The following is a 22,250-nucleotide window of genomic DNA, read 5'->3' as shown; positions in this document are numbered from 1 at the left end:
AAAGGTCATTTGGGATAATTCAGCCCCATGTTTGGGGCTGAACCACCATGATTGTTCTTTAAAGGAATTTTTAATTACTTTTTTCTTTTTTTCAGAATGAATTATTTTTAAACATGTTACTTATGACCTGGACATCAAAAGCTTCAGCATGTGTACGACCAAGGGTCTGAGGGGGTCTCTAAGGCGATGGAGGAAGTTTACCGAGCTCTGGCAAAGCCCACTAGCATTTACTCGCGGGATAGACGGTAGGTGGAGCGGAGCAGTGACTCTGGGTGACAGTTTCTGCAGTGCCACAGTCTTTTTTGTGTTATGTATCTTTTCTGGGCACAGTATGCAGAGGTCTCTCTGGGACGTGAGGCACAGCTTTTCCAGCGCTGTGTGTTCATGCAGCAACTCTCCTGGCAGCATGCAGCCCTTCTTCTCCCTGAGAAACGCTTGCCCTCAGCATTTCCACCAGCCAGCGCGATAGACATCAGCTGCCTGTTACTCTAGTTGAAGGCAAGTGTGCAGATTGGTGAGTCTGAGTGTACCAAGATGTGTTGCACTGTGCTTAATAAAGGGCTCTGCTGAGAGTAGAAGCTGCTCAAGTGGTGAATTAGACACCACGGGGCTGTAGAGACGTGTGCCCCTCTGCAGCACCTGCAGCCTGCCCAAGCCTCCTTAGACGGGGTACAACTAAATCAGCCTGGACAAATCCCGCACCCCATCACCTACTACCTGGAAAAGAGATTTTAGACAAATCAGTGAGCGTCGAAACATTGCGGGGTGCACGGACGCAGCTCAGCTTCTGCTCAGAGCTGTGCAGGCAAGAATGTAAATCTCATACCCCCAGTAGCTGCATGACATCTTTATTTTTATTGGCAAGAGAAGCAGTATACACAGCGACATTGCAGTCTCTTAGCTCGTTAAAAATATCTCAATAAATAAAACAAATAAGCAACATATACACTGGAACAGAAAATAAAGAAAAAAGGGGAGGGGGGAGCGGTAGCGAACCATGGAGCGATAAGGAAGAGGCGGCAGCGTGGAGGGCAGTCTGTAATCCAGGCTGTATTTGAAACAAATCATGCAGGGAGCTGGGGACACGGTGGGCTTTTTTATTCTTTTTTTTTTTTTTTTTTCTGAAAGCCTTGGTCCAGTTTTGACATTACTGTACAAGAAATCAGGTTTTGAATTTTAAAAGCAGACAAAAAAAAAACAAAAACCAAAAAAAGAATACAGCTAAGGAGAAGTAAAATCCAAACCCAAAGATTTCTCATAAATGTATTCCTGAATGCAGATTTTTTAGAAAAAAAAAAATAATTAGAAACAAAACCAAACGCACAGACAGACAGACACAGAACCCAACAACAATGAACAACCAGGAATGTTGCTTCTCTTTTCTCTTTGGTCAGTTGCTTGGGGAGAGATGTTGCAAAGTTTCAGCCCATTAGTTTCGGTGCTGTTTTCTGCTCAGTCTAAGTAAGTGCTCCGCAAGAGTTCAGAGCGAGGGAGGTCAAGAGGGGTCTTTTGGACCAGTTTGCTTGAGGTTGTTAAGGTTTCAGAAGCTACAAACTTGGATATGTCCCAATTCCACTTCAGTCTCAAACACTGGAAAGTCTAGAGAGAAAAGAAAAAAAAAATAAGAAAGAGATAAATACAGAGAAAACAGGGCATCCTTGTGAGATACACTGACTTCTAAGTTCTTTTCCCCTACAAATCAAGGCTGTGGTTCAAGAACACCCATAACCACGTGCTGAAACCTGCCCCGGTGCCAGCAGTGTCGAGGCACACCGTCAGTCCAACAGCTGGGCGAGATCCTGTGCACCAGGAGCAGCCCATAATGCCCGTTCAAAAAGTGAAACAGGGATGCTCAGGTGCCTGCGATGGGCTTTAGAAACCTCACCCACAAGGATGCTCAGCTCCTCCTGCAAAATCAGTCAAACCCTGCTGGAATTGAATAAGTTTTCTTTCCATCCTGGTGTACACATTTACACAATATCCAAGCAATCCAAGAACAACAACAGCAAAAAAAAAATCAACTGAAACGCAACAATTCCTTTGACTTTTGGACGTTTAGCTGAAGTTTAGAGTCTGGTAATGTGCGACCTTTTTAGCACTGTGGTTTGAATTGGTAAATCCATAAGCAGGAGCAATGCATCCATCAAAGAGCCTCTACACAGCAGCTCCTCCAGCCCTGAGGGATGTTGTGATAAAGACCATCTTTCCACATGGTTCCTGCTGACCTAACCCCGTGCATTGTCTCTCCTCTGTCTCATTGGGATGTGGCAAGATACGGCAACAAGAGGGGAAGCCCTTTTACCTGTGGGGTTTGCTCTCATCTGCAGAACCTGCTGCTGCTTATCTGTAGGCTGGTGGGACAGAGCCTGTGACCCAGCGGTGCCCACGGGAGATCCCGTCTAACCTGGGGGAGTGATGCCTTTGCAGGCGAGATGCTGTTTCTGCCTTCAGAAAACCACCTCAGCTCATATATCAAAAAGCAAGATATAATTATTTCCTCCCACTAAGGAAAGCTTCCATTTAGCTTATTTCCTTTCCTTTCCTTCTCAAAGTTATTAATTATCTAATTACAACCACATTCTGCAGACGAGCTTGGGACTTGACAGGCTGCCCAGGACCACTTAGGAAAGCTTAACTGCTTGGTGTGAGCGAGCGGCGGTGGTTTGTGTGTGCGCACGTCTGACAGATGACAGACTGGTTCTTTCCTAGCGCTGGCGTTGCTGCAGCCCGAGCTGGGGACTGGGGACTCAGGAAAGGAAAATAAACTACAGCGAGGCAGAAGGTACTGTGCAGTGAATTTTCTGCTTGAGCTCAGGGCAACCTTTAAGCTCAGTTTCTTTCTTTAAGATTATCTTCCCCTGCAAGGGCTGGAGGATGCTTACTGCCAACTGCATGACAAATCGTCACGCCCTGCTCGTCTCTGAACCCATCTGCCCTGTAAAGCAAGGTGAAGCTGAGTAGAAAGCAATACTGAGCTGATCCATTTCCACTGATTTTTTAAATCGTGCACAAGGCTGGGGAGGTCAGGACAAAGCTGCCCTGAGAGCAAAGCTGGCAGTTTGCAAGCTGGTGTCTTTAACCCTGGGTAAGATGCCCTGCTCTGGCTGCTGTTGCAGAGCGGGATCTCATTTCCACTGGTCCTTTCTGATCTTCAGCAGTTTTTTTTGGCTCTGGCCAGCTGGAAAAATAGGGATTTCACAGCAGCTCAGTGCCAACAGGGTGTTCTGGCTTCCTTGCCATGTCAAGATGAATGAGTGAGGTCTATTCCATGGGCAGCACCCGCACTGCGCCCCAGGGCTCAGGCATGGCTCTGCCAGGTCACCTCCCAAGGATGAACTCACCCTTTCCCATCCCACATGCTGGGTCACAGTAGGAGACGTGACCATCGCTTGGCTAATGCCTGGTTACCAGCCAGGGCCAGATGATCTGGTAAGCTATTCCCGCTTCTGTTCTCTGTCCACTGCACATTAAAGCAGCCTATCTCAGCTGGTGGAGCAATAGTAGGGACAGATACAGAGGTCACCCAAAGGAAGCTGCTATACCTGGTCACGAAGCGGTTTTTCTCCCCAACTTGACATGTGCTTGTCTTTCAGTTCGTGTCGTGTAACATTTTTCCGGTTGTTCCTACCACATATTCTATGTAAGATCCATAGGAAAGAGTAAAGCATGCTCATTCACAGACCCAATCCATCAGCACGAGAGAAGGAAAGAAATTCATGATGAGGAACTGCCCTCCTCCCTGGCACGTGGAACCTACTCCCTGCATTTCTTCCTCTCTGGGATGCTGGATGCTGACTGCTTTTGCAAAGCTGGTTCTAAGTATCAATTTTGAAAATACAAGAATGGTAATGGGAGGAGAGGGGCGTCTGCTTGTTGTGCTAGGGACGGGCTTTGTTGGTGGGGGTGTGGAAACATGTCCAGCCAAAGAAGTGATGTGTGATGTCTACACCTAATTTGTTCCTCCTCATTTACCCCCTCTGGGTCACTTAAAGACAGCAGTACAGTGATAAAAACCCAAGAAAATCCTATGTGGAGCTTAATAAGGTGAGGAGACTTCAGTGACTTCTCAGCTTCCTTAAAAAAGAGATACATATATTGGAGAAACTGTATCCTGAATCTGGCTTGTTATCCTTATGTCACAAACCCAGTCCTCGCTCTCTAAAGGCTGAGCCTTCTATGGGGGAGGGAGGATCGGCTTCTGGCAGAGAAGGATGGATAACACCCCAAAAAACCTGCAGGCTGGTCTTCCTCCTCTCTTGCCCAGTTGCTGCCACACCACCGCAGCAGAATGCTTTGTGGTTGCTGCTTCCTGCTACCCTCGTTCCTGCAGAGCTGACCCCGAAGTGTCCCAGTAAACCCAGTGCCTTGTGCCTGAGCCCCCAGCAGGGCTGGCTCGGACACCCTGACTCGCTGGACCCCAAAGGGGAAACACTGCCCTGCCTGCAGTCAGGCGCGAGCAAACAAGTCAACAGCGCCCTTCTGGCTCCGACCCCTGTGAAATTATAGAGAGCTTTTCCACAATGATTTTGAGCTTTAATGGATCCTCCCAAAGCTGAGTTTCGCGTTTATGGTCCTTTAATCCCAGAGGGGCTCGGCAAGGCGTCCATCAAAGCCTGCCAAGACACTCCGCTGGTGACTACTCCTGTGGTACTTCCCAGCTTCACTCCAGCCGGACCCACAGAGGGTTCCTTATGCAATCCTACAGGAACAACTGCAGGTTTCCTGTGGCAGCTGAATGATGAAGTGTGGAGATATGGGACTTACTCTGAAAAGAAGCAGCAAAGCTCATAGTGGATTTCACGGAGAGGTGATAGGGATTTTTCCTGGCACTAAGCTGGTGTGGTAGGACAGCAGAACCCTGCGGAGCTTAATTTTAATCCCAGCTCATGCACTGATTCGCTATGTAATTGCTCTCTCTGCATGTGCCTCAATTTCCCTGGTTAGGAAATTGCAGTACATCCCTTTGGCTCTTAGAGCGCACGTGGGCTTTAATCAGCTGGTGTCTGCTAATCTCCAAGATAAAGCTGAAGGGCATAATACTGTATTATAACAATGTGTGGTTATAGTACGTGGGCTGAGAGTTTATACATGGTGAAGATCATTGCTGAACATAGTTTCCAAGCATTCCTCTCACCCCATAGCTTGTAAGGCAGGATATAGTTGTTATGCACTGCTATATCAGTTTGTGCTGTACAGTGAATCAAGGGCTTGCTACTCTATTTTTCCCTTGCTTTCAGAGCATTCCCCAGCTCCGTAAGGAGCATTCCTCAGCCCAGGAGCTGCAGGCTGGATGTAAGATGGCAGCAAGAGCAGACCCTCGGTCACAGGAATCTTTGAAACATGTCTCCAAAATCCTTGCTTATATAGAGTTAAGGTCAGTTTGGTTACAAAGAAATTGAACTATTTTCCATAACACGACCAAGACTTAACATACAAGTCCTGTGAGGAGTGGCTGAGGGAACTGGGGTTATTGAGCCTCGAGAAGAGGAGGCTGAGGGGAGACCTTATCACAACTCCCTGAAAGGAGGTTGTGGAGAGGTGGGTCTTTGTCTCTTCTCCCAAGTAGAAGGATGAGAGGGAATGGCCTCAAGTTACACCAGGGCAGGCTCAGACTGGACATCAGAAGAAACTGCTTCACTGAACGAGTTATCAAACACCGGCACAAGCTGCCCAGGGAAGTTATGGAGTCAGCATCCCCAGGGGTGACCAGCAAACTCATTTCATTTGCACTATTTCATGTGCAAATGAAATAGGAAATGCAGCAAAATCATTTGAGATTCAGGTTTGTTTTTTGGTTTTTTTGGGTTTTTTTTGTTTTACGTATTTTTCCTAAAAGATGCTTTTTCAACTTCTTTTAATGTTGGGAATGTAAAAAACTGTTTCTTTGCTGGGGACCCAGCCTCTCTCCCTCTGAGTGGGCTTTGGCCAGCCAAAACCCCTGCAGGGGGCTGCCAGCCCTTCTTGCCTTGTGTTTGGAGCTGGGTCTGGGGTCAGGCAGTGAGCAAGGGGACAAGGAGTGTGAGCGGTGGTGTAGTGCAGCACGCAACAGCTGCTCGCCCCACACCAGCTGGTACTGATTTCAGCAGTCACCGAGAAGTTTATAGAGTGTTTCCTCCTCCTTTCCCCTTCTACTTGGGGAAGTAAAAACCAGCATAGGTGAAAGCCGAAACCCTGGCCCCACTCGGTGGGTCAGCGCAGGGCACGCTGTCCGTGGGCTGACAATGCTGCCCTTGGGTGCCTCTGGAGGGGATGTGGTTTCTGATCGAGAATCCTTCCCGAAAGGAGTTGGAATTGCAATAACCAATTTCTTGTAAGTGGCACGACTGGGCATGCTCCTCACCTCCTGGCCAACCTCCCCATGCGTTCCAGTTGCTCGAGCAGCTCTGGTGCCCTCGGCACCATCCCTGCCACTGTGTTTTGCCTCCTTTGAAGTTTTCCTCCCCAGACTGCGCCTGCTCGGAAAGCATCCCCACCACATTCATTTTAATGGGATGTTAACTTCAAAGGCTGCTTTTCTGCAGGCTGTGGAGGATCGGAGCAGGGAGCAGCACTGCTGTGAGGCAGGCTGGAGAGTGGCGGGCTGCCTGGGGTGAGGAGGTAGGACGCAAGCAAAGCAGGCATGAGGACAAAAGAGCTCTGTGATTTTCCTCCCTGGGAAACCAACAAGCGCAGAGGAAGCAAACGTTAACCCGGCCCGTGAGAAAGCATCAAACAAACTCAACTGGAGATCCCCATCACCACCATCTCAAAACTCATCCTTCCAAAATGAGAATACCCAGAAAGGATTAACACAGCAAAGCATACAGCAAAAGCCTAGTCAAGATATCACTGCTCCTTGTCAATTCTGTTAATTAAGGCTTTATTATGCTAAGTTCTGCACACTAGCTGGGGTGATTTACAGGGTGAAAGGGGAAGGAGAAGTTCCCTCTTGAGTCGGATCTGCTTGGAGGTAACACCTGAGCAAGATGTGGCAGAGCAATGGCAGTGACCTCTCTGGTTGTTGCCCAGGTGTGTACCTTCAGGGTTGGAGACCCTCTTTATACTTATCAAGAGGAGGGAAACGTCATGTAGATCAGTTATTCTGGAACAGTCCAACCACCAGCTTCCAGCAATGCTGGGTTACAACACAAAAGAGGATGCTCCTGCTTTAGAAAATCCATAAAATATTTCAGTCGGCACTAAGTAGCAGCTGCCCTTAATATTTTTTTCAAAATAAATAAATGTGGGTAGTTGGGTTATTGCATTATGTCATAGCCCCGGTACGCCCGCCCGCCGCACCAGCGCTGCGTGCATCCTGCCCCGTAGGCACAAGGATGGGGAAAAACAACAGCGAACAATGCAAAACGTGACTTGGGGTTGCACGTGTCGTCCCCTGTGCCTTCAGAGAGAAAAGGTCAACATGGGCTGGCATGAAGTTTTGAAATGCCAAAGCAAGCAGCTCCAGAAATTGGGTTGTTCTTTTTTAGATTAGGAAATGCCAAGCTGGAGAGGAGGAAGCGTCTTGTCTCTCAGGCCAGAAAGTCTGAATTTGGATTACTTCAGGCTATGAGAACTCTGTCTCGCCTGCCTACCGGGACAATGGGCTGGATGCAATCAGTGGCAGGCAACCTGGGCTCCTGCGAGCATCCCCCGCTCCTCGCTCCTCACCTCCGGACACAGCTCAGGCCCAGATCTGCCAGCCAAGGAGACTGCCGCTAACACCTATGTGGCAGCTTAAAGTGCAGAAATCTGAGATACGCACGAGGAGCTTGCTGGGGACACAGAAATCACCTGATCTGGCAGAGGTTGTCATCATCATGGGTAGGACCCTTGCATGAGATGCTCACCGCCAAACACCTCCAATTCACCCCTTAACCTTGCTCATTCCTGGCAAACAGGGACCATTGCTCGCAGCTGTCTTGGGAATGACTGCTTTAAAGAAGCATATGGCAAGTATCAATCCCCACAGCCACAGCCAGGTTTGTATGCTTTGCCTCCCAGCACCTCATGGGTTTTTATCTGCTCAAAACCTTCTGAAACTTACGCTGCCTGAGCTGAAAATTTTCCATGCCCAAAGGTGATTCCTCTTTCTTGTCATTGTTTTTGTTTTATGGAGCCTGGGCAAAAAAATGGTCCAGCTGTTTTAGACCATGAGGAAAGTGGAAAACAACCGCTCTCCAAAAATGCTGAAGGCTTCCCTGTGACTGTGTGTCAGAGGCTGGGACAGCAGTGGATGGAAAGCTGAAAGGCAGCACGTAAATCTCCTGGCTTGCAAAGCGTCGTCCCACCTGGACCTGGAGGAAATTAAGTTTGTCTTGACCTAGATCTAAGCCTCCCAAAATCGCCTTCCAACTATGCACGGTCTGAGTGTTTCTGTGAGCCATATGAAGCAGACCTAAAGCAGGAAGCATGGGGAGTTATTTTGGCTTGGCTTTTATCACAGCATCATTAAACTTGCAGCCACCTTGAAGCAGCCAAGACGTTCTAGGGTGATGGTGAGGTGGTGGCTGCCCGGAGCTGGCTTGGAGACGGACTCACAACTAGCACACTGGGATGATGCATGCTGGCAAACCAGGTATTTGTTCCCTAGATTAGGTAAGAAGTGTTCCCAGCAGAGTCCCCAGCCAAACTTTAAGAAGCCAGCACGGCTCCTTAACCACGTGAGGTGGGATGCCTCCTGCCTCACAGCTGCCTGAAGAACCACCAGGCGCCACACAGCAAGCTGAAGTTAAGCCATGTCCAAGCACAGGCTGTGCGTGCAGCCTTGCCCCTCTCCTGCCATGCCCACACATACCCTGAGCACCTCCTACATGGGATAATCTGCACCTGATGCTCTCCTTCCTCTGCCTGTTTCACCCGAACCAAGAGCAACTGCTCTGTTGCTGAAGGCGTCCCCGCTTGTTTCTAGAGTTTGTAGAGAAACTTCTTCTCTAGCAGACAAAACTGGGTGCCAGAAAGTAATGTCAGAGGGACATCAGAAGAATTTTCAAAGGCTTTTCAATTCTGCAAACCCCATGCTGAAATTTCTACATGTTACTTGTATCAAAAAAAAAAAAAAAAAAGGACCAAATCAAAACACATGGAAAATTGCAGCACAATTCGTCAAACCTTTAGGTGCATTTGTGAAAACACGACTCTCTGTTCTGTTTACGGATGGGAAAACTCAATCTGCGCATGTTGTGCTTGCGTTTACGCGTGGTTTAATACATGCCTAAATATTTTTATAGCAAAGTCAAAGGAAGGAGGGTTAAGCCGTTATACGTATAGCATACATAAAGCTACTCTTGCTGCAGGCGTTGGCTGGATCGGCATGAAAGGGGTATTCTCAAATTATCTTATGGAGCTGTACCCGTCCCCAGAGCCAAAATGAACAGTAGCACGTGTTTGAAATGTAAAATATTTTCGTGATTTGCATGATGCAAAAAATGCAACTGTTTAGGAAAAATACCCCATTGGTTAGCAGCAGGAGGACCGCTGTGAGCGGGTAAGCATGTGCCCTCCCTCATGGGAAAAGCCAGTGTGTGGAAGTCCCTGGAAAGGATGGAGAGGTGTGTCAGAAAGCCATTTACACACACCAGCATTCTGGAAGGGGCCCCCCTTCCTTTTGACCACATCACAGTAGAGCTCTGGGGTGGGGAAAATGAGCCGGCAGCAGCCTGAGCCGGGACACTGACCTCTCCGTTGGGTCCTTAAGCGCATCCACCTTGCTGTCCACTCATCTGTCCGGGAAACCACCGGCCCTATCTGTGACATTCCCCGGGGATCCCCAGCTGCAACGCGAGGGGCTCCCTGAACTCAACCCTAGGCAACGAGCAGAGGTGAGGTAGGAAGGGGAAACTGAGGCATAAAGGAACAGCCCTGCTGACTGCTTAGGATAGCAGAAATCTTACGATTATTAGGGTGTTTCCCAGCACAAAAGGCTAAAAAGATGAGGATGGGGAATAAACTCCCCTCACCAGGGCTGCTTGCTGCCCTCCGGGGAGCGCTGGTCCTTGTGGCCACGGCACAGACCGCTCTGTGGGCCACGAAAGGAGAGAGCCAAATGTGCAGCTGTCCCTCAAGCAACGGAAAAGGCAGCAGGACCAGCCTGCAAGGCTTCAGAGGGGAGGAAGCAGCGGAGAAAGGAATCCAGATAATTGTTTACATACAAGGGTGGGGAGAAAGGGCCAAAATCAGATCTAATGCTGCGGGTACGGACAGACTGAAACCAGATACCCTGGCTTGTGTTTTTCTGCCTTTGCTGGTATGAACCCTTATCAACAATCCGCTCTTGAAGTCTCCCAGATGAAGGAAAGCCACAATTATTTGCATCTTACAGCTGGGAAACCATTTAAAAACATATTCCTTGCAGTTGCTCATTCCTGAGCCGCAGGCCCACCCCCCACTATCACCAAACGTACCCTCGCCGTCTAGAGGAAAGCCTCTAATCTAATTTACTCCAGGCTTTCCAGACCTTGGAAGAGTTATCTGCCCATGGCTGGTCCAAGGGAAAATATCCTCCATGCCTCCAGCATCTCCCTTGTTTATTATCGTGAATGTAACGAGCTGTCTGATGGGGATGTGGCATAAGTAAATGAAGATTTAAGCCTTTTCTCCTCTCTCCAAGCTTGTTTCTGTCTCCCTAGCCTGTCCTGCCCATCGTCAAGAAAGGTTGATGACTTGCTCACACCTCACCATTCGCAAAAATTCTGGCAATGAAAAATCCTTAAAGAGAGGCTCACAAAAAGAAACCAACAGGAAAGCCCACGGCCCCGATTCCTCCTGCCTGTGCCTTGTTGTGGCCAGAGGAGCGGGATGGAGCACAACCACGAGCAGCGGACCGGACCAGCTGCCACAAATTGTTCCTCACCCACCACTGAAACAAACCCAGGGCACTGTGAGTCCTCCTCTCATGAACTCACAGCAAAGAAACGTGTATTGATTCAATTATTTTTTTAATTCTAATGTCAGCAAGTAGCCAATATTGATTGAAATTACTGAATAATTTTGCTTTAAGTCCTTTGTTTTCCCTCACTCTGTTGCAGAAAGGCTCATCAGTGCTCATGGCCACCCATCTAAACAGGCTGTATCTACAGAGCAGATGGCAGTGTGCTATCCTGTAAGAGCTTCCAGACCTGTAAGGTGCTCGAGTCCACGTTAACAATACTGCAGTGTGTTTGTCACTGTTTATTTTTACATTCCTTTTTTTTTTCCAGATATTTTTCTTTTTAATTAAAAAGAAATCAACAAAATCTAGAAAACTGGCATTTTAGAAGTGCATGAGAACCTGTGCAGTTGACCCCGATGTGTTTACAGAACGGCTTGCATTTAAAATGGCTTTACTAATCTTTAAGCTATGGGCCATATTAATCAGCAATTATTGACTGCTTTTGACAGCCACATACTTTACTGTTTTCTTATCTATCATGCAGCTGACCTTCTTGCACCCAGTTTGTATTTAAAGGTGGAAAACGAGCCTTCCCATTCTTCCAGCTTCACACATACCTCTGCAAGGCTAAACTACGAGAGCAAAAGAGGCAGCTCTGGTACCAGAGGAGGCTGCAACCCTCACAAAGAAGTTGAACACCGCTCAGATCTGCATTTTTCCTTAGCTCCCGATAACCAAGCTGTTAGGCTTTCCACCGGGCTTCTGTTCCTTTGCACTTCAGAAGACAGTGATGTTCACCAAAGAGGGAGGTTGAAGGTCTGGGGGTCATCCTGGATCTGTGAGATGCCTTCAAACTCAGAGGTCCTCTGGGAATCCAGCTCTTCCCCGGTGCGAACCAGCATAGCCCACCCATGCCCACCAACACGGGAAAGCCAAAGTGGCCGCTGTCACACCCAGAAACTTGTGGTCTCAACCACTTCCCATGGAAAAACTTGTCCTTCAGAGCCCTGAAAAACCTAGAAAAAAACCCATTTCTTCAGCATTTCAGCTCGAGGCTGATTGCTCCTGCTCAGATAAAATCAGTTGCCTGTGATAGGGAGGAGAAGCGAGAGCTCGGCAAGGAAGCATATCACTGCTGGGACGCTCAGAGTTCCTGCGTTATGTCCAACCTCCCTGCAGCAGCTCCAGGCAGGCAAGCAATATTTGCTCCAAGGTGCTTTGTCCCTCCCTCACCAGAAAATTAAACAAACAAACAAAAAAAAGGCTTTAGACAGGAAGGAGCCCCTGCAAAGGAACATCTCCCTCAATGCTGCACTCCTCCACAGCCTGAGCACCGGCCTTTGCAGGGCAGTGGTGTTCGTCGCAGCTGGAAGGGGAGGTAGTTTTGTGGGAGCCCCTTGTTAAAATCTTGGCAGCACATCACTGAAAGCATGGCTAGAAATCGCCCAACGGCGGAAGCTGCTAATGAGCAGTTGGAGCAGGAAAAAGCAGAGCTGCTTCAACCTTTGAAAGGATCGTCTAAGGTCTGTCCTTGGCTCTGCCCAGCTGCCTGGTGGGTGGCTCAGGAAAAAAAGTGCTGGGGGACACCACCAGCATCTCCTGACCCAGGAGAGGGCAATAGGCCGGGAAAGCCAGTGGCTAGGGGAAAGGAAGGGCGGGAGGGAGCCAACCACCACCAGCCCCCTACCCAGCTGATGCAGCAGCAGAGAAACCTCCCTACTGTGTCCTTGGGATCACCTCCCCAGAGCCACTCAGACAGGAGCCTGGCTTTGAACAAGAAAGGCATGGAATAAAGGAGCAGGGAGAAGGGGGTAAAGGCAGGGAATGAGGTGTTCTTCTTGGGCAGCTCAAGTGAAATATTTGGGGTTGGGGAGGAAAGGCAGTAGATGCATGTGTCCTTAAAGAGCGGTTGTGAAGACGATGAGGCTCATGCCAAGGATGTCAGCAGTCATTTCCCATCACCCTCTGCCCCATGAGCGCCCTATCCTCCAGCCTCTGGCTGCTCAGATCAACCCAGGCTCCAGCTGCCAGACCACAAGCAATTTTGGACAAGCACTTGGTTCTCCCTCCTGAAATGCACACCCAAAGCAGTGTCCAAGCGATGGAAATACATTACATAGAAATCAGGTAAGGGTGGGATATACGCTCCTACTGTGATGCTCACAGCAAAAGCCATGTGTAAATCTTACCCTGCACAAACAGAGCTTGTAAGGTAAGGCTTAATGTATTAGGAGACAGTTGCATGACCTGTTTACAGCTTAATGCCATCAGCTGGGCTACAATGACTGACCACATATCTGCGCTAAGCTGTTTGGAAAGTAAAATGTGTTTGTATGTAAGATATCCATGAGCTTATAGGCTGACTGCGATTATCTGTGAGGAAAATAGTAATAGGAACATAGTTGGTTTTCCTCCTTGAAAGACATGCAGATGTGGCTTTGGGCAGCTGGTGCCATGGACAGTGAGGTGTGCACCGGGCTCTGACAACGCCCGCAGTCAGTGTGGTCCCTGTCTGCCTCTACACGGATAAACACAACAGAGGTATGAGGAGGGCTGTAAAAAAATACCCTTCTGCTTCCACTCCATTTTAGAATAGCACAAAAGTATTGGACAAAGGAAACTTTTTCTCCTTCCCCCTACATTCCTGGCAAAATAATACAAATTCTAGGAAAAACACCTTCTCTAAAAATAAATATATATATCTGTGCCTTTATTCTTTTTCCAAGGGAACTCTTTTGGTCTGGGCTGCTCAGCCAGCAGTTTTCCTGCTCTCCTTATTTTTCCTGTGTGTGGCAAGTATTCAGCTTCAGCTTGCAAACCTCACATGTGTGGCAGTGTCCCTGCAGGAAGTGAGAAGCATCGCTGCCTGGCTCTGGGACGGGGCACCATCAGGTCCTACCCACAGATAATATCCTTCTTGCCCATTTCTCTGCTTTACCTGCCCTTACCCTCTTTAGATTCGGTACTCTGAGAACAAGATTTGCTGTGTCCACACACAGCCGAGCACAAGGAAGAACACCCTCAGCTTTTTCTCATCAGTGTAGCACAAAGCCTCTGTAATAACGTTGAATGCTAAGAGTAAATCACCAAGTGGATGATAGCAGCCATCCATTAAGACCGACTCAACTGCGCGGACTAATGCCAATGGAATTAATAACAACAACAAAACTCGTGCTTTAAAAGCATCAATGGTTTAAACTCCTTCCTTCAAAAACTAAAACAACCAAAAAAACTGGGACCACCCACTAAAAAGCAGAGACAGTTTGCATAAAATCAATGCCATTTTGTGGGCTTCTGTGAACAATCCACGGGACAGGTACTTGCCTTATGAAGTCGGGGTGCTTTTTAATGTTTGATACAGTCATTGACAAATAGCAGCTGAAACACCTGCAGGCCAGATGTGCACAGCTGTACGTGTGCTGCTGCTGATCAATCTTCAGATTACATCACGCTCCAGATGCCTGACTTCAGAAACACTTGGAAGGCAGAGCTGGAGTGAAGGAACAGCGGGCATAGGCATTGCTTTCTTCTCGACAGCGATGCCGTGCCTCCTCTGCACGCAATGCCAAGCCCTTGTTTTGTCACCTGAACTTGTGAGACGCAACCTCAAAGAGAAAGAAGGGAAACACCAGCCAGCCTGTGGGATACTATAGCCAGCAGTAACACCTCTGCAAGAACGATGTGCTCGGCAGATGGGCTATGTACTGTCCACTATGTGTTTGTACCGTCCGAGACCCAAAAAAACGTCAACACCTGCCTTTGAATTGGTTCATTCCGTTTTTTCTCCACATGGCTTACACGGCACAGCTTCACCGTCTCTCTATGGTCACACAGAGACCATAAACACACACGCGTGTGCGCGTGTAAAGCAACTGCTGTGAAAATCAAGCACTTTTCATTTTCAGTGAATTCATTTCCTGCTAGAAGTATGGCATTGGTGCCTGTAACACTGGGAAGGAAAACTTTGCCTGCCTTGAGAAAAGACCCTGTGTTTTTTTTTTGTTCATTTGGTTTTTGCATTTGGAATAGGGAAGAAAGTTTTCCTTTTGCTGCACGAAGTTGTGCTTGCTCTTCAAAACCAGCAAACAGATGCTGGGGCAGATTCCTAAAGCTCATGGGATTTAATCCTTAATTTTTACACACGGGGATCTTTACAGAGCATGGACAAAAGCCCATCATGTGAATAAGCAGGATTTCCCTGTTGCTCAGCGCGCTCAACACCACCACACCCGGGTTTTGCCAGAGCGAAGGCGCGCATCCCAGGTGACGTTCCCAGATGTTTGCAAGGGAAAGGGTGCTACTTTGGCATCTCCCCCCAGCATGAGGCGGCGTTTGGAGAACGTGCCCTCTCTCGCCGCACCCCGGCCCCCAAAGCCAGCGACGGCAATGGCTCGGGCCCACGGCGGCGGTGCTTCGCGGGGCGGCAGGTGCAGGGTTTTGACAGCCACTCAGGCTCTGAGGAACGGCACTGATTCAGCCTGTGTGTTACCAATCTCCCAGGACTTCCAGAGGGGATCGCACCAGGCCAGGGCTCCATCTGGGATTAATCAACACAGCTTCATTGAAGTCAAGGGGCCAAATTCTCACTTGGAATAAACCAGCTTAACTCTGCTGCAGTCAATAAAGCTACTCTGATCTTTTTTTATGGCAAGAATAGTCCAACTCTTTACAATCCGTGGGGTTACAGGGTGTTGCCCCTGTGCAGGAGGAGCAAAGACACTGACACTGCGCCTCCGGCCATGGCTGCAGCGACCCTGAAAGCCCTGCGCTGGTAGATGAGGGCTTTGCATTCATCACCCGGTACTGCCCAGAGGCTCTTCCTCTCTGTCCTCAGTGGTCTGTGAGCTCTATTGACACGGACACAAGCCTTGCAAGAGTCCTGCATCTCTCCTGGGCTTTTTATTACAACCTTTACCAGTCCTGCACCGCACAATCCCTCTTTAGAGCCTCTGCCCTCCCTGCAGCGGGTGTTGCCTTTGCCCACAACGAGCCCTTTAGATTTCAGCCCGACTCCTTCCCCCCAGCTGCTGCTCTTTAGCCTAACGAGCCCCCTCCTCCTCCCTCTCGGTGTTTATAAGCAGCCCTGTCACCTTTTGTCCTCCTCCTCAGCAGCCCCTCAAGGTTGGCTCTCTGCCGCTGAATGCCCAACGCGCCTTTGCCTCAGGGCCCTTTGGAAAGCACTTGGCAGGAGGTGAGGGCACCCGCCTGGTCGGGGGGATTTGGGGGTGACGGGTGGTGTTTCAGCGTGTTGTGCTTCGGTGCGGCCTTGTCTGCTTGGCTTTGAACGCTGTGGCTCGTTCAGCTCTCATGAACGCCTGAAGGGTTGTGTTGGTGCACCTCAGGATGCGATGGCTACGAGAGGGGCTCCTGATTAACTTAACGGTAAGGGGGACAATAACACAGCAGTTATGGGGGATATCGTGACAGCGAATCTGTCTCGGAGCTGGTCACAAATGGAGTATTTTATCTCTCGTTTTGGGGGTTTCTGATGCGGCCGTTCCGCTCCAGGAGTGTGATACCGTGAGGAGACAGCAGTTAACCCACCAGTCCCTGTTTGGGTGCTGAGCAGCCGTGAATCACTCGTGTTTCCAGGACTCGTAAGGATAGCATCATTGCTTGTAACTGGGGTTGGGGCTGGCCGGCTGCTCTCGAGGCTTCCCTGAAGCCCTCTGTGGGCGATGCGGGGCGAGAACGTTAACGGGAAGCAGAGAGTGAGGTCTTACTCACAGCCTCTTTAGCAACATCTTTCCAGCTCGGGCGGTGCTGTGAGCTGCCCAGGATGAGAGCTGCCCAGCCTGCTGCTCTGCTCCAAGAGCCTCCACTTACACAAGTGAATGCGCTAAGAGTTTTAATTTCCTCTGCACTAAGTAAATAATAATCATTAAAACTGTTTCGTATGCGTCAGTGAGCTGGGAGTAGACACCAAATGTGGTGCATCCTGCTTGTTGCCTACCAGCCTTCTCTTTTGCTGTTTCATACTTGCTTTCAGTAAAGTTTCTATAACCAAGCTCTGCTGCAGAGGCTCCAGAGCTTTCATGGCAGTTTTTTTTTACCCTGCGTGTGGAGTTGATGGCTTCAGGAGATGCAAAACAAAGCTGACCACTCCCTTGCTGCTGTCTTTCAAGGGGGAACGAATATTCTCACTTGTAAGGTCAAAGTCCTCGAGGAAGAAACATGCAGAGATGAGATATCTCTGCTAAAGGAGAAAAAAAAAAGGCGGTGTGTTCTTCACTTGTGTCAGTATAATGAAGTGCTTAATCACACGCTTGGCTCCTAATGTGTGCCATCAGCCCTGCTGGCTCCAGGGACTAAGGAAGCGCAGTCTGCTTTGCTGGATTGAAGCAGGCGAGCAAACAGCTCCCCAGAACTTCAGGTTTGTGCAGCATGCAGACAGAAGCCCAGCAAAAGCTCTGGAAAATTGGTTTGCATGGTCTTTCCAGTCTGTCACTCTGCAAAAGGCAAATGTAAGTTTTCCCCACTGCAGTTGTCAGGGTTTTTTTTTTGGATTTGGGTGACTTAATGAATGGGTTAACATTTTCAGCCAGATCACTGTGTGGATGACTCAGCTCAAGGCCAGCTGGCTGGTCTTGGTGAGGTTTGCCAGCTGCAAGCTGGACTTGCTTGAACCTTTGAGTCTGAATGCTGCCAGGTTCCCACTGAGCTAATAACCCATGTTACTGTGATATCAATGAAATCCTCTTTCTTAGTGGGGGGGGGGGGGGGAGAGGAATAGGAGCCCTCTGCATCTGTTTGAAACAAAGAGGTTGTGCTTTGACTTTGGCAGTAGTGCTCCTCTGAGTTTCACAAGCTGTCTTAGGATGTGCAAACCTGAGCTAAGCTTGTGCCCTTTTGAGTCAGAGGTTTGCTCTGAAGTTGCAGCTGTTGGGCTTCTCATCCGACTGCTGGGGTTTGTAAGTAATGCTGAAGAGTTCTGAGTTTACATGTGGCTTACGCTTGCAGTGTTGCAAAATATTTCCTTAAGCTTCTTATTCCCCAGGTTAAAACTGCTCCTAAAGCGTGAGGGAGGCTGGATGTTTCATCCAGTAATTAAAGTGGAAACTTTAAAAGCTCAGTAAGAAATAAAATTGAATCCAGGGTAGGTTATGCAGGAATGTTGATCTGTTTCTGTCTAGAAAAGTGTGTGTGCATTCTCCTACATGCAGTACACTGATCGTCTCTGATACCATGTTTTGTCTTTAAGTATACTGTTGGTGTGGAGGAGCATGGGATGTCTGCGACTTAATTTAAGCATTTTTCACTTCTCTGCTTTTTATCAGGTAAAGGTGCTTTTGTTTTCTTTTGGAACTTCTGGTTGCCACCCTTATTCAGGCACAGGTGTGTCTCCTGGTATCTATTTGTACACTGAACGCTTCCCCTACATGTATATGCACCTATAACACAGCACTTGTCCATATCAGTAAGCGAGGTTGTGGATGCTCCATCCCTGGAGGTGTTCAAATCTTTGAGCAACCTGGTCCAGTGGGAGGTGTGTGGAACTGGTAAGCTTTAAGGTCAATTTTGACCCAAACTATTCTGTAATTCCATGATATGGTATGTGTAACACTGTAAAGCTGGTGTTCATCTATCAAGGAGCACAGCCATAGGAATACTATTGAAAACCAAAGAGATTCTGGCCTTGGGCATTGTGGAGAGAACCTCATATTCCACCTCATCTTTGGTTCTTAGCAATGTGATAACCTGTATTTCTTACTAAATCCTCACTTGAAAGGTAAATAGGTTTCTAAGGATCATCAGTTCCTCAATTCAAAGGCTCCCTAAAACCAGCAGTTATTTAGATTGGCATCAATAAATTAGTAAATTAAATGAAGTCTTAGGAGCTGGGCTCAGGGAAACTGGCTGGTTCCTAAAGCTGGAAGAAAAAAGAAATGCAAATGGAAAGCAGTGCACAAGCTTCCCCTACCTGAACAGGAGAGCCGCAGCTAGGAAGGATAAAGGCCCTTACTGGGAGCAGATTGCCTGGCTTGGAGCTGGTCTCTGCAATCTGTCTGACAGTGCATCCCCCTTGAACTGCAGCTGGAGATCTTGCAGCAATGCAACGTGCTTCTGTCCCTGCGGGACTGGCAGGAAGTCTTTGGAAATCAGCTCTCCCCAGATGAAAATAACTCATGCCCGCCGGCTGGGGAGGCGTCCTGGGACTGGGGGAGCTGTTGGGCCACGCTGGTGTCCTGGAAGCACACGGATGCACCCTACAGGAAATTTAACCTGACATCCCACATGATTTGGCCAAACAAAGTGATCTCTGCCCTTTCCATACTTATTTATATTTCCAGTTGACTGCATAATGTGGCCCTCTAGAAAGTCCCTTCAGGAGGTCACACAGCTGAAATAATAGCTAATGAATTTTTAAAAATGATTTGGGAGTTATTAAATAATTTCTTCTTCCTTTCCTTCCCTCCTTTCGGTCCCTCTTTGGCAGGCGCTCTTGGGTTATTCCCCTGCAGTGCTTTCCCTTCCAGGGCAGGGCATGCTGCAAAAGCATCCCAATGTTTGTGAAGGAAGGACTAACCCTTGTTTCCAAGTGTTTTCGTGCTGCCCCAAACTAGGTAGGGCTGAGAGAAGGCAGCCAGCTGAAGGGTGCAGTGTATCACAGGTGTGACCACGTTAGTCATTTGCATTGCTCGCCCCCAAAGCAGTCTGGCTGCCCGCTGTGATGGGAGCTACAAACCAATCGGGGTGAACTGTGAGCCATTCCAGTCTGGATAGCAGACCAGAGCTGAGGACCCATGGCTGCAGGTGAGGGAGAGCTGGTGGGGGCTTCAGCTCAGCTGTGGGTTAAGGTCGGGACTGAGGATGCAGAGAAGTTGGAGAAACCTTCCCAGTACCCTACAGATGATCTCTGGGAAAACTGTTTACATCTTTCCTCCTTCCCTGTTTTTTTGTGCCCCTGGAGGATGTGTAGGTGTGGAAGGGGTGTTGTGGGCTCCTGGGAGCCTTTCTGCCTCCAGTCTGTTTCCTGACCGTGATGCTCAGGGCTGCTCTGGCTGCTCCCCCTTCACCCCAGTCCTCGTGCTTGTAGTGTTCATGTGATGCAGTGCTCTGCGCAGCAAAGCAGAGATCCACCCCTGGGAATAGGCTTCTTATGTTAAGGTGATGCCTGCTCAGCCTCAGCTTCCCTCTGTGATAAATCCCACCCAACCTGCTCATTCTGTTTGTTGCCTCGCCTCTGGTCTTGGGGGCCCTTTGCTTCCTCTGCTATCAGTCTCCTGACTTCCCCCTCTTTCTGTGCTTTGCTCCACCATCTACCTCTGCCAAGCTGAGAGCACAGAAGAAGATCCTAATCTTGGTTCAGATTGTCCCAGCTTTGTTGCGCCTTCTCCCAGTTTTGGGCATCCTGCTGTCTGCCAGGCTCAATTCTATACCAGCAACCAACAGGGAGATGTGTGTGTGAGAGCATGTGCTTCTGGCAGCTCTCTATAGTCTCACCGATCACAAATCTTAAGGCTTCTCCTTGCATGTAACTTTAAATCATTGTGAAATTCTTCCATGTAATCAGTGTGGGATTGTCCCTCCTTGGAGGAAACTGATGCTTAAATCCCCTCTACTTCCCAGGGGCTCCCTCCCACCCCCAGGCATCATCTGGTGCAGTTACACTGCTAAAAGTTGCATCCTTCCCAAGATACCATTCTACTTCTCACGACATGCCGCAGGATGGAGAATCCTGCAGTTTCGTATCTGTCTGTAGCAGGCAAATGCCAGTGTGTTAGGATCTACAGCCAAAGGGAAAAGACACGAGAGTATAGAAGCACAGGCTTGAAAACGTCCATCATTTGGGAACACTGCTGGGTCTACAGCATCTGTCATGCCAAAAATCTTGATGTTTTCTGCTTTTCCTTCTGCACCAGAAACCTCATATTGCCATGTCTAGCATTAGCCCTGCTTTACTGGTATTTTCTTTAAGCCTCATGTGACTTTTAGTGATATTAAAAGAGCATGTCACGTCTTAATTAATTAAGTAACATAGTATTTCTAATAAGGTGTGATTTTAGTCTTCAGACTTTAGGTCGAAAAGCTTGAACACATGAACTTTAAAGATAGTAATAATCTTGAAGTATGGTCTCTGAAATCCTGTCTCAGTCCACATCTGGTGTGGGAGGCTGGCAGCGTCGTAGCAATTGGGATGAGCCGGGGAACAAGTGGTTCAAGAAGGCTTTCACAGCAAGGTGGGGTGAAATACTCTACGTATCAATGTGATTTTTAACTGAAATAGTCTTCCATCCAACAGCAACACTGCTGTACAAATGAAGGACAGGAAGTTTGCATCCCTGATCTGGGAAGTCGGGGTAAAACATTGGTCTAAGAGGTGTCTGCATTATTAATTCTAAGTCTGAATTACTATCCAGCAACACCACACAGGCAGTTCTCTCTGCCCTAAATTTTGTATCTGTGTGTGCTGACCATAATGGTGATTTTTAAATGCATCCCCGTCTCCACACAGTCTCTGGTGGTTTGTGAACCACAGCGCTGCTGATTTAGAGCATACATAAATATTTAAGGAAAGTCTGATTTATGCTCTAAGTGCTCGCTCATCAGTTTTCCTTTTAATCATTGCATCTATTGGGGCTCTAACGTCCCCTCGGGTCCCCCAGTCACTTTGCACAGCTTTTTAGCATGTCTGCTTTAACTGGAGACCTTGGGATGGCTCTGGCCCAAGTGAACTCCTCCATCCTTGTGCTGTATTCTCCTGGTGGTACCCTGAGATCAGCAGATGCTGGCCTCTCTCTCAACTCCCACTCAGTGCCTCAAATCCCAGGGAAAGCTCTCCTTCCGCTGCTACACCCTGTACTTCGAAGAAAAAAAAAAAGTGATTCAACGAGATCTTGGGGGGTTGTATGGTTCAGCTGCCTTTGAAAATTGGCAGGGGTTTCCTAAGCTGAGGAGCAGGCTGAGCGTGGGGGTGCCTTCCTCCCTCCAGTGCCAGCCCTCTGCAGAGCTCCCTCACCGCAGATCCATCCCTTGCCCCTTTGGGAAGGCTTCCCTGCCTGCTATAAACCTAATTCTCATGGTTGCTCCTGTCTGCCTGCCTGTGATGCCCGTTTGCAGTTATGTACTGAGCTCTTCCTGAGTTGTTATGCAGCTGCAATCCCCTTTGCCTTCAGGCTGGGGCTTCTGAAAAAGCAGCACTCAAACAGCCTGGGGGGGGAAATAATTCGGGACTATAATGGGTCTGTTAAGCCCATGCAATTCCAAGAAGAGCCTGGATGCACAGGGCTCTCCCACAGAAAGTGGGTGCTGGTGGTCCTTGAACCAGAGCCTTGCTGTAGACTTCAGCAGGGGCAGGATTTGGGCTGTGTTTTCTCTTTGCTGTTGTGCTGTAGCTGTGCAGCCTCTCTCTGCTTGTTTGGGAAGTTATTGCTCACATTGTCCTGCCTGGAGCTGTTCCCAG

The 22,250-nt window shown here is 48.6% G+C and overlaps 1 protein-coding gene across 1 annotated transcript in view; it reads right to left on the bottom strand.

Annotated features, from left to right (window-relative positions):
• Nucleotides 1–842: 842 nt before the first annotated feature.
• TWIST2 (twist family bHLH transcription factor 2) overlaps nucleotides 843–22,250 on the bottom strand; it is a 36,160-nt gene continuing 14,752 nt past the window's right edge. Inside the window, exon 2 of the mRNA XM_054070709.1 lies at nucleotides 843–1,599. The gene's annotated coding sequence lies outside the window, so the exon portion shown is untranslated. The remainder of the gene's footprint in view (nucleotides 1,600–22,250) is intronic.

This window comes from Cuculus canorus, chromosome 6, assembly GCF_017976375.1.
Source record: "Cuculus canorus isolate bCucCan1 chromosome 6, bCucCan1.pri, whole genome shotgun sequence".
Classification (NCBI taxonomy): domain Eukaryota; kingdom Metazoa; phylum Chordata; class Aves; order Cuculiformes; family Cuculidae; genus Cuculus; species Cuculus canorus.
This window is presented reverse-complemented; position numbering and strand designations above follow the sequence as displayed.